Source organism: Silene latifolia, chromosome 9 (genome assembly GCF_048544455.1).
Source record: "Silene latifolia isolate original U9 population chromosome 9, ASM4854445v1, whole genome shotgun sequence".
Lineage (NCBI taxonomy): Eukaryota > Viridiplantae > Streptophyta > Magnoliopsida > Caryophyllales > Caryophyllaceae > Silene > Silene latifolia.
In genome coordinates this window covers 80,333,160-80,344,180 of record NC_133534.1, presented here as the reverse complement: position 1 = coordinate 80,344,180, position 11,021 = coordinate 80,333,160, and the positions used below count along the sequence as shown (strand labels likewise).

The 11,021-nt window shown below is 39.1% G+C and overlaps 1 non-coding gene across 1 annotated transcript; it reads right to left on the bottom strand.

Annotated features, from left to right (window-relative positions):
• Window positions 1-371: 371 nt before the first annotated feature.
• LOC141603622 (small nucleolar RNA R71) lies at window positions 372-478 on the bottom strand. The gene has a single exon (XR_012525485.1). It is a non-coding gene; the product is annotated as a small nucleolar RNA R71 (small nucleolar RNA).
• Between the last annotated feature and the right edge of the window lie 10,543 nt (window positions 479-11,021).

Below are 11,021 nucleotides of genomic sequence, written 5' to 3'. Positions count from 1 at the left end.
TGCCTAAATTTTCATCACATTCCGTACCAACCGAGGAGAACCTACCAAATGGTACTCCTACACCACCACATTTAACCGGTAATTTCATTGCCAAATCCGCATTCATACAATTAGTTGAGAGAAGTCAATTTGGAGGGATGCCTAGTGAAGACCCTCATTCACATATGGAGACTTTTTCTGACTATTGTGATGCAATTTCTCAAACCGGACTTACTCAAGACCAAATCCGATGGGTATTGTTTCCTTTTTCTTTGATCGGTACCGCAAAGCAATGGTTGAAGAGCCTAGACAAGGCTACCCTTGGTATTGATTCATGGAAGAATTTAGCACTTACCTTCTACAAGAAATTTTATCCTCTGGAGAAGACTAGTATGTTGAGAGCACAAATCACCGGGTTCAAGCAAAGGGATGAGGAATCATTATATGAAGCATGGGAGAGATTTAAGGACACTTGTCGTTCTTGTCCACACCATGGACTTAGTGAGTGGTTCCTTGTGTAACAATTTTGGAACGGTTTATATGAAGACTCACGCAATGTTCTTAATATGGGATCCAATGGGATGTTTACCGAAGTTGATCACAATCAAACATGGGCCAAAATCGAAGAGATGTCGGTTCATAATTCCTAATATAGTAGGCCTCAAAAGGCCACAAGAGGAGGAAAGCTTGAGGTAGATTCCATTACTCAATTGGGTGCTCAACTAAGTGCTCATATCGACACCATCAATTTGAAGTTTGAGAAGGTCATGGCTAAGCTTGATGAAGCTTCCAAATCACCCAAACAACATGTTAATGCTATGGTGGCATCATCCTCAATCCCAAGTAGAGTATGTGAAAGTTGTGGAACCTTGGGACATGATCAAAATGAATGTAGGGGAACAAATGAACAAGTAAATGCATTCCAAGCATACAAAAATGATACCCCTTATTCCAACTACTATAATGAGAATACCAAATTTCATCCAAATCTTTCATACAAGAGCCAAAATGTTCAAAACCCCCAACCCACATACACTCCACCTCCAATGAGAAACCAAGCTCAAAGACCCTTTTTCAACCAAAGCCAAGGTTATCAAAATCAACCTTCTTACAACAAATAAAATGACCAAAGCTTTGATGTTCAAAAAGCGGTCCTCCAAATGCAAAAGACACAACAAGAATTCTTCACCCAAATGCAAAAAGATAGCCAAGCTAAGGAAATCACCATCAACAACATTCTTGCCCACACCAAAATGTTAGAGACTCAAATGACTCAATTAGCATCTTCTAGTTCTCAAAGACAAAAGGGGCAATTACCTCCTCAAGGTAACCCACCCACAAGACATGAGACGGTTAGTGTCATCCATTTGAGGAGTGGTACAAGATATGAGGGGCCGAAGAGGCCAATTGATGAAGATATTGTGGATGTTAGTGAGAAGCAAAGAGTTGTGGAGAACTCCAAGGAGGTAGATCCTACCACCAATGAAATTTCAAAGAAGAAGAATGAAGAGAAGGCTAGGGGAAAAGAGCCTATTGTGATTAGACGTCCATTCCCAAGTCGCCAAGCTAAGCCTAAGCTTGATGAGCAACTTGGAAAGTTCATTGAAATTGTGAAGAACTTAGAAGTCTCAATCCCGTTCACGGAATTGATCAATCATGTTCCGGCTTCTGCAAAGTACATGAAAGACATTCTTACCAAAAAGAAATCCGTTCGAAAGTTGGAGACTATTGCCTTTACCAAAGTGAGTAGTGCTATTCTTCAAGGGAGTTCCCCTCCAAAACTCAAAGATCCAGGAAGTTTTTCTATTCCATGTACCATTGGCGACACTACAATCAACAAAGCATTATGTGACCTTGGAGCAAGTGTAAGTGTCATGCCATACTCGGTATGTAAGAGGCTAGGAATGGGAGAAATCAAATGCACCAACATCACTCTTCAAATGGCGGATCGATCAACAAAGATACCTTTAGGGATATGGGAGGATGTGCCCGTGAGAATTGGCAAATTCTTCATCCCGATAGACTTTGTCATTGTAGACATGGAGGAGGATTCCAACATTCCTATCATCTTAGGAAGACCTATATTATATGCCGCCGGAGCGGTAATCGATGTGAAACATGGAGAGCTTACACTTGAAGTAGGGGACGAGACAATCACTTTCAATCTTGACAAAACAATGAGAGCTCCCCGACTACATGAGCCATGCTTCATGGTCGATCACTATAGCCGAGAAAGTGATAGAAAGAAGTTAGAATCTCTATGCAAAGATCAAGCCATGGGTAAAGAAACACCATCCATATGGAAGAAGAAAGTGGATGACCTTAAAATAGCTCTATTCGGAGAGCAAGGAATTTTCAACAACAATGAGAGCTTGAATAGCTCACCCATCATGACAAGTAATAAAGAAGGCCTCATTGGCCATGACAACAAGAAAGAAGAGTTGCTCTTGTCAACTCATGACATCATTGGGGAACAAGCTAGTAAAGTTTGTGGTCTATGGGATGATGAATTTGAAGGATTGGTCAATCCTTATATTGGAAATGCTATGACCTTAGACCAAGGCTTTGTTTATCCTTGTCATCACTTCGACTTGTGTAGATACCTCATTTCTGCACCTCCCGCAAACCACCCGGTGATGATTGGGCCGCGTGTTTGGTATACGGAATGATTTGTGGCAGTTTATAAGTTTATCGTAAAGTGATCGCTCAAACACTTGTGTCTACCTCTTAATTGTCATCTACGTGCCGATACGGTCGTTTTGGCAGTAATTAGAGTACATTTAGAGTTCGGGTCAGAAAAACCGTCTTCATTTTCTAATAACCGAGTCAGAATGTTCTGGAATGTTCCGGATATTTCTATTCCGTATTTTCCAATCTTTTGATCTTTAGTAAAATATCTCCCGTAATATTCACACAAAATATTAAGGAAACGAGATTAATCCGCTATTCCATAATAGAAACGCAGAAATCTTTCTTCGGCAGGAGGAAACCACTGAGGAAAGGACGCAGCAAGTGTTGCGCCTCTTCCAAGAGACGCAGTGCTTGCTGCGCCTCTTCCTCAGTCCTTTTCTGCGTATTTTTTTTCGTATCTTTTCGAGATTCACTTCCAAAGTTTCTCCGAAAACCCCACTTCCTCCGTGTGATTAGTATAAATAGAGACCTTCGGTCTCACATATTTCTCACGCGAGTTTCCGCCCTTCTCTTCTCCCTTTGCATTCTAGACCACGTTCTTACTTTTTGGCGTCTACGTGCTTGAACATTCGACCACGTAAGCTCGGGTCCTTCTGAGTACCAGCCTCGTTTTGCATGACCGACTAATTTGACCAACTCCACAATCAATCAACTTAATCAATCTGTTTAATTCCTCTTGGAGGGCACTTTCGTCGTACATTCGAGTCGAGTATCACTAAACGTTAACTTAGTTCATCTCGTTTCGTCAAACATGTAAGTCTGAGGGTGTAAATCCTTCTTTTGTTTATTGTTCTTTGTTTATCGTAATTAATATTGTAAGATTTATGTCAAAAGTATTCTTAAATCCGACTTGTAAAGCCTTGTTTTAAAACTCTTTTTACGGATTATCAGAGGACAACCATCGAGAAAGGACGCAGCAACTGCTGCGCCTCTTCGAAGGGACGCAGTACCTGTTGTGCCTCTTCGTGAGGCTGCCGCAGTTCCTGCTTCCTTTCTTCTTCTTTCGTCTTTTGATAATTCGATTGTTTTGTTTCAATTGCTCATATTTCTTTTAACCCGATAATTTAAGTATGATAATCTTGACCTGTAATTCATAATTCTTCATAATTAATTCATCTTTCAAAATACCGACTTAAATCCCTTATAATTCATATTTGTGGGTTTTCGTCATTAAAATCAATTCGGTTTTAGAGATTCGATTTACCCATATTGAATCTCTGGAATTCATCTTTGATAAATTTGCATCTGTTATTTACCGTCACCGTCATTAATTCATCGTTAATAACCTGTTTAGTCTAATTAATTTGATTACTTTTTTAATTTATAAATAATCTCATTAATCTTGTATATATTCGTTCTAATTAGTTTCATTCGTGTTTTATCATTTTTATGGCCTCATTCACATGTAAATAATATGTTAATCACTTTCATCCGAGTCAATTATTCATAATCGACCTTTAAATTCACCAATGAATATTAACGAGATGCAGTTCCGGCTTCACAGCCAAAACTCAACCCAGGAACAGACGCAGCGACTGTTGCGCCTCTACTAAGGGACGCAGCTCTGCTGCACCTGTTCCCGGTTGATTTCTGTCCCTGAACTCCCGTTTCTGCCTTGACCTAGTTTTAATTACGTATTTAATTAACTATTACTCGTATTATCATCCTAATTTCTGTTCGATTATTCATTTATTCTTTCTTTTCCAAAACCATCCATTTTAAATGTATTTTCGACATAAATCATTAAATCCGATGTAATTATTGTAATTTTCTTTATTGTATTTTTATTGTATTGTTTGTATCTCTCATATGTAATTAACCTAAGTTTCTACCTCAACATTAATTGCATGTTAAGTTACGTGTTAACTGACTTAGTTAATTCTCACATGCTAGGATTAATTTATTGAATGTTGCATTGCATGCATATAAATCGACAATATATCGAGTATAGACAATTTCCCTAATCATTAGTAGAGGCCGCTATCGAGGCGGGCAAGATTAGGTGTTCGATCAAAAGAGCTTTCTAATACGTACCCTCACCCCTTACTCCAGATCTCTGTGAACATCCGTGTTCATTGGCATCCACGAGAGTCATGCTAGACATAGAATGCTAAGGTAACAAGTGCTTAGTGTTCATGTCATTACTTTGTGTCTTGACATGACACGAGGTATTCGAACGGTTTCCAATTTTCCACAATAAATTGGTGGTGACTCCACAAATGCAAACAAACAAAGAGGAAAAGTTTGCTTCGCTTTTCGCCCCCGTGGGCCCGCGTCCACAACTTGGAATGCAACAATGAAGAGAACAATGTGCAAAGGTCTACCCATGACCTCTATCATGAAAACGAGCAAACCTTCGACTACTTCTAGACGGTGTTGAGCAACATCAAAAACACCTTGACTTTGCCCCCTTGACATCTCATCCAAGAATGAGAGTTTGGTGGAGTCCTCCCTAAACCACTATTTGTAAATATTCTAACCGCTTAGCTCGCATTTTATTTCCTTTATTGCATCTTTGTCATTCTTGGATTTGTATTTTTGTGCTTTGATCAATATTTTTTACATGAGAGCAAGTGAGGGAGGTATTTTAACGTGTTTTGATGTGTAGTGTTTGACCAAGTGTGGGGATAGCAAATGCCTAGGCTAACCAAGCCTTTGTAGTGCACCCACAAGATTTAACAAAGGAGAAGAAGAAAGAATGACACGGGAAAAGGAATCCCCACAAGCGGACGTGAGCTCGCGGGAGGTGAAGAGGATCCGAGCATCCCCAGGAGAATCCGAGCATCCCCAGCATCAGTCCGCGCGTCCTGGCCTTAGGACGTGGGAGCTGGGAAAGTTTAAATTGAAGAAAAAGTCATGTAAGAGAATCTGCGCTAGCCAGCTTCAATCCGCTCGTCCCCAACTTCAGGATGCTGGAGCTGTAGTGAATCCGCGCATCCTGGGAAGTTCCTAATTTATCAAATTTTCCTGTAAGGAAATCCGCACGTCCCAAGAAAAATCCGAGCGTCCTAGCAGAAATTTCCTCGAGCTGAGGAGGATCCGCGCGTCCTGGCACTGTTTTGCAATTTCAGGAAATCCTGTAAGAGCATCCGCGCGTCCCGTGAAGAATCCGAGCGTCCCAGCCTGTACTTAAACAAAACACGGGACAATCCCTTCCTTCCCAATTCATTTCTATCTTTCAAAAACACAAACACATACATTTTCTCCCACTTAAACCCTCAATCAACCCATTCAAAAACACCAATTTCTCAACAAAATTCACCACCATTCAAACAAAACTTGCTCTAAACAAGATTAAATCACTCCTTTATCAACAAAAGACCATCTAAACATAAAATTCCTCACAAATTGAATCAATTTTCTAGGGTTTGGGCAAAAATTCGAAAATCCTAAATTGATTCAGGAATTGGTTGAAGTTTGAGGAAGCAAGGAACATTCAAGCAAAATCTTGGTTTGTTGATACCAATTTGAGAAGGAGAATACAACGGCAAGGACCAAAGGTGGAACCAAGGCACCCAAGACAACAAATTTATCAAAGAGACAACAAGCTCTTCTTGCATCTAAGGCTTTGGTAGTGACCCAACCAAGGGTAGAAATCCAAGAAACCGCAACTCCTATTGAGGGAGCTACCACACCTACTCCGGTTGTAGAACAATTGTCAAATTTTCCGGAGGTAATTTTCTTAACCGATGCTCATAGGAATGCATTTTTATCCCTTGCTAAAAAGACTATTGTGGCTACCAAGTTTATTTGTCAAGACACTTTGGAAAAATTGGGTGTGCTTGAGCGAACTAGAACATTTTTCGAGTCCATGAGGTTGTTAACTCTCTTTGAAATAGAAGAATTGACTTACGCTTCATTGACCATGGAGTTCATAAGCTCCTTGAAGGTGTATAAGATAGAGACTCGAAATTATGTTGATTTCCATCTTGAGAACAAGAGTAGAAGCATGACTAAGACTGATTTTGGTAAAGTGTTTGGTCTATTGAAATATGATCATTTTGAGAAAAAGCCTTTGAAGTATGATGCCGCACCCCTTTGGAAAGCTATTACCGGTCGAAAATTTGATTCTTTCTGGGAGTGCCATGCTTTATATGTTCACCATCCGGGCATAAGAGTATGGCACAAATTTGTGGGCAATACTTTGATTTCTAGAAAAGGCACCAATCACTTCGCCGAAATTGATTTTGTCTACCTTGAGTACTTCATGAATATCAATGGAAAGTTCACCAAAAAGTACAACATTCTTCAACTATTGCTTGATCGGTGGCTTGAGATTGATAATGGGAAAGATGGAGCGACCTTCATTGTAAACGGTGGCTTGGTAACGAGGCTAGCTAAGCACTTTAACCCGAATTTCAAAAAAGATAACACCTACAAACCGGTTAAAGGGAGCAACCTCCTTGATATGAGCACTATGATCAACAAATTCCATTGGGTCAAGAATGACAATCTTGACAACAAATATGAGTGACTCATCAAAGAAGCTAAGTCCTTTGTCTTGCCTAGCAAGATTTGTCGTATCTCCGTCCGTAGACCAAACTACCTATTGCCCGTCTCCAAGGAAGCCGAAGTGATAATTAAGAAACATAGGGTACCAATTGCAAAGCCCTCCTCCTTCACCATTGTGACTCCACCATATCCCTTTGCCTACCAAGAATTCAAACCGAGTGGCTCTAATGTCATGGTAGGCAACGACTATTTGACCCAACTAATGAAACAAATGCATAAAGAAGCTCATGATGATCGGGTGAATGCTTTATGTGCCCAATATCCACCCCTTCTACATATAGATAGGCAAGGACTTCTTGATCCTTCATGTCCTTTGCCTAGTTGGGCGGATAGGGAGGTATTCTTCCCAAGTGCTTCTCAAGATGCCGAAATGGATAGTCGAGTGGCTAATGGGAAGGAGGTTGTTGTTTTTGAAGACGGGGATGGTAATGATTCATGCCAAGAAGAGGAAGAGCAAGGTTCAAGTTCCAATGATGATAATGGAAATGGTGAATCCTCCGGGTCAATGGAGGTGGATGATGAAGAAGATAATGAAGAAATTGATGATGCAAGTGATGATGATGACGGCAATGATGCCGGTGATGAGGATGTCACAATGGGTGACAATTGAGGGTTGACAAGGCTATTTGGAGGATACCACACATGCGGGGTTGATTACTTGACTTCAACCTATTCCATTGTGAGTTTCCTACACCTCCTTTAGCTTTGTCTCTTTAGCATGTTTTTAATCTTTATCTTTAGTATTTTTTTTGAGTCCTACCAACATTTAAAGGACTCCCACCTCGGTTCCATTGAGGTGTCTCATTTATTGTTCCCATTTGAAAATCCAAAATGACAATTAGGATTCATGCATTGCATACTTTCCTTGTGCATGAACTCCCCCTATTTTTACACTAGAAATAGTGTATTACTTGGTTTGGGGAAGTTCACACACAAGAAATACGAGTTAATTCAAATTAGATCTCCAAACAATAGAAAGCATGCATCATATAGAATAGATTAGAATGCATCACTGATGTATATATGTCATATAGTTTGCATATTAGTGTAGAAATCATGCATTTTCATTTAGCTTGCATTGCATAATTTCCTATCGTTTTGGCCATTGAGGACAATGCCCACGCTAGTGCGGGGATGGAAAATTCTAACTTAACTTTTAAAATCAAAAATGATAAAAATTGAAAAATTTCGAAAAACACAAAAATATGTTCTTTTATTTCACAAAAACAAAAACCATAAAAATTTGAAAAATTTAAAAATCCAAAAACATGTTCATTCCTTTGTAGTATAGAATTGTATATTGTGTATATACTTGTGTTTGTTTGTCCTCTTATCACATTGGATCGACTACGCCACATCCGAGGCATGAGGAACATGAAGACCGCATGGTATGATCTTTCCAATTTCCTTTTTCCTGTCTATGTTAATGACTATGTGGCTTTATTTTGGCTGATGCGGTTCAAACCAATGTGATATTAGGAGTTGCATGTAGTTTATATGGCATACTAGTTGATAGAAGCATTTGCATTAGGTTGTATATATGTTAGTTGCACCATGGCATGTAGTTGCATTTTAGGAAAATTTTGTGAAAACATCTATTTGGGAAACTTGACAAGTGTATATAAGGCCCTTGTAAATACTTTTTCTTCTTGAGACTTTGCTCATTAGAATACTTCTAAAACACCCTAAGATGTGTCATGCTAGTATCCTTTGACCCATGGACTAAGGCCTATTCAAGAGTACCTTGTGATGTGATGAATCCTTGGCTACCGTTTATTCCAAGGTGACCCTTGAACCCATGCAACCATCTTCCACTTCTATCATCATTTTTGTCAACAAAAAGGGAATGAGCACAAAAAAATCTCAATTTGAGTTAAAGTACCAAAATGAAAATCAAGAAAGTTTGCACAAATTTGCATCAAAGAAAAGAGGAGTACAAAAATAAGAACTCTTATGCTTCAAATAAAATCACTCTTGTTACAAATTGGGGTGACTTTGAAAATGTTCAAAAATGCAAAAATTTAAAATTGTTAAGCATCAAATTGCCAAACATCAAAGAAATGGCAAAAGAAATTGTTCTCAAAAATGTCAAATGCCACAAGAAATTGGGGGGAATAACAAAACCAAAAGCAAACTCCCACTATGAAACTCAATGTACATTGATCCCTTTTTCCATTGAAACCACTTTTGTACATGGTAGAGAGGGACGACCCTTCTTCTTGTCTAGGCAAGAGGGGAATTCCGCGATCCTACGGTGTTTTTAACATCATAGGGAGACTACTCTTGACAAAAGCATTTAGTGATTGAGGACAAAAGTAACCTAGCTTGACACAACATGGAGGTGATTTGTTGGTATCCTCCTAGGCTTAGTAATTTAAAGAAACCATATCTATAATGGAGTGTGTACCCTTAGATTGCTTCCCCCTTAGATAATTTCCGCCACTTAGATGAGGAAAGTGGCTATTCTTTTGTAGATGCATCAATTACCTTCTTTTGTGTGCTTAATGATTGGATGTATCACCATTTTGGCAAGCCCCACCTTGCCTTGCAAGAAGGAACCCTACCTCATGGATGTCTTGTTGTGAGTTGAAGGGGCGGAGTGAGACCCGTTAACTATCTCATATTGGCAATATTAGTATGTTAGTTTAAATAAAGGTCATAGTTTTAGTCACCTCTTTACTCGGGACGAGCAAAGGTTCGATTTGGGGATGATTGATGTGACTCATATTTGAGCACATTTGGTCCCCGAATTAACCTCGTTCCCATGCTTTCTAGCATATATTAGGGTCATTTCTTATCTTTATTTTCCCATTTTGCATATTCTTTGAGGTTTTGTGTCCTTGGTAGGAGAGGATTGCTAACCTTGCATTTATGGAGCGAAATGGAGCTAAATAGATCGCATCTAATGACCAAGCATCGAAGAGGAGACCGATACTAGAGGCCTAAGCAAATAAATAAAGTGAAATGAGCAATGATGAAAAGATCTTTGCATCCCCAACACAATCCCCGCGGATTGTTCAGGAGCCAAACAAGAGAAGAATCCTATGCCACGATCCGAGCGGCTTGAGCTCAGGACGAGCGTACTAGAGCACGATCGGAGCGTCTCGACTTCCAGCCCGAGCGGATCTTCTTACAGGACCGGCCGTGCATCAAGTGAGGACGAGCGGATCCTGATGGGAGTTGTAATTCCTCAAGCTTCTCTTAGGGTCTTAATAGTCATTTAAGCCCTTAGTACCCCTAATCCTTGTACTTAATTTTAGTATAAATACCCCATTGTACTACCTAGATTTTCATCAATACTTAATCAATCCTTAATCATCTCTTAATCAACTCTTAATATCATCTTAATTTAGTTGTAATACACTTCTCAATATTAATTACATCTTAATCTTTCCTTAATTTCTAAGTTGTTCTTAGTTAGTTGGGTAATTAGAAGATTATTGGGGTTTATTGGAGGATTGACAACCTTCCATGAATCATCAAGTACATCTATTATTCTTTGCTTTATTATTTGGAACATCTCCATAGGTATAATCCCTTTTTACCCTTGTTTAATTATTGTTAATCACATCATTTATTCATCATATTTTGCTTTGTTAGTATGATTGACAACCTTATTAGCATGTTAAACTTGATCATGAGTGAGTAGTCCTTTAGCTAGGGCTAATGGGAAATTAGGGGAAATAAACATGGGAATTGATCTATTCTTAATCTAATATGTTTTCATAATTAAATTGCTTGATTGTTCTGATTTCAACCTATGCACATGTTATGTTTGATGAAATGCGAGCCTATGAATCCTTGCATTTTTTACCCATCTCTTATCTTTTCAACGAGTC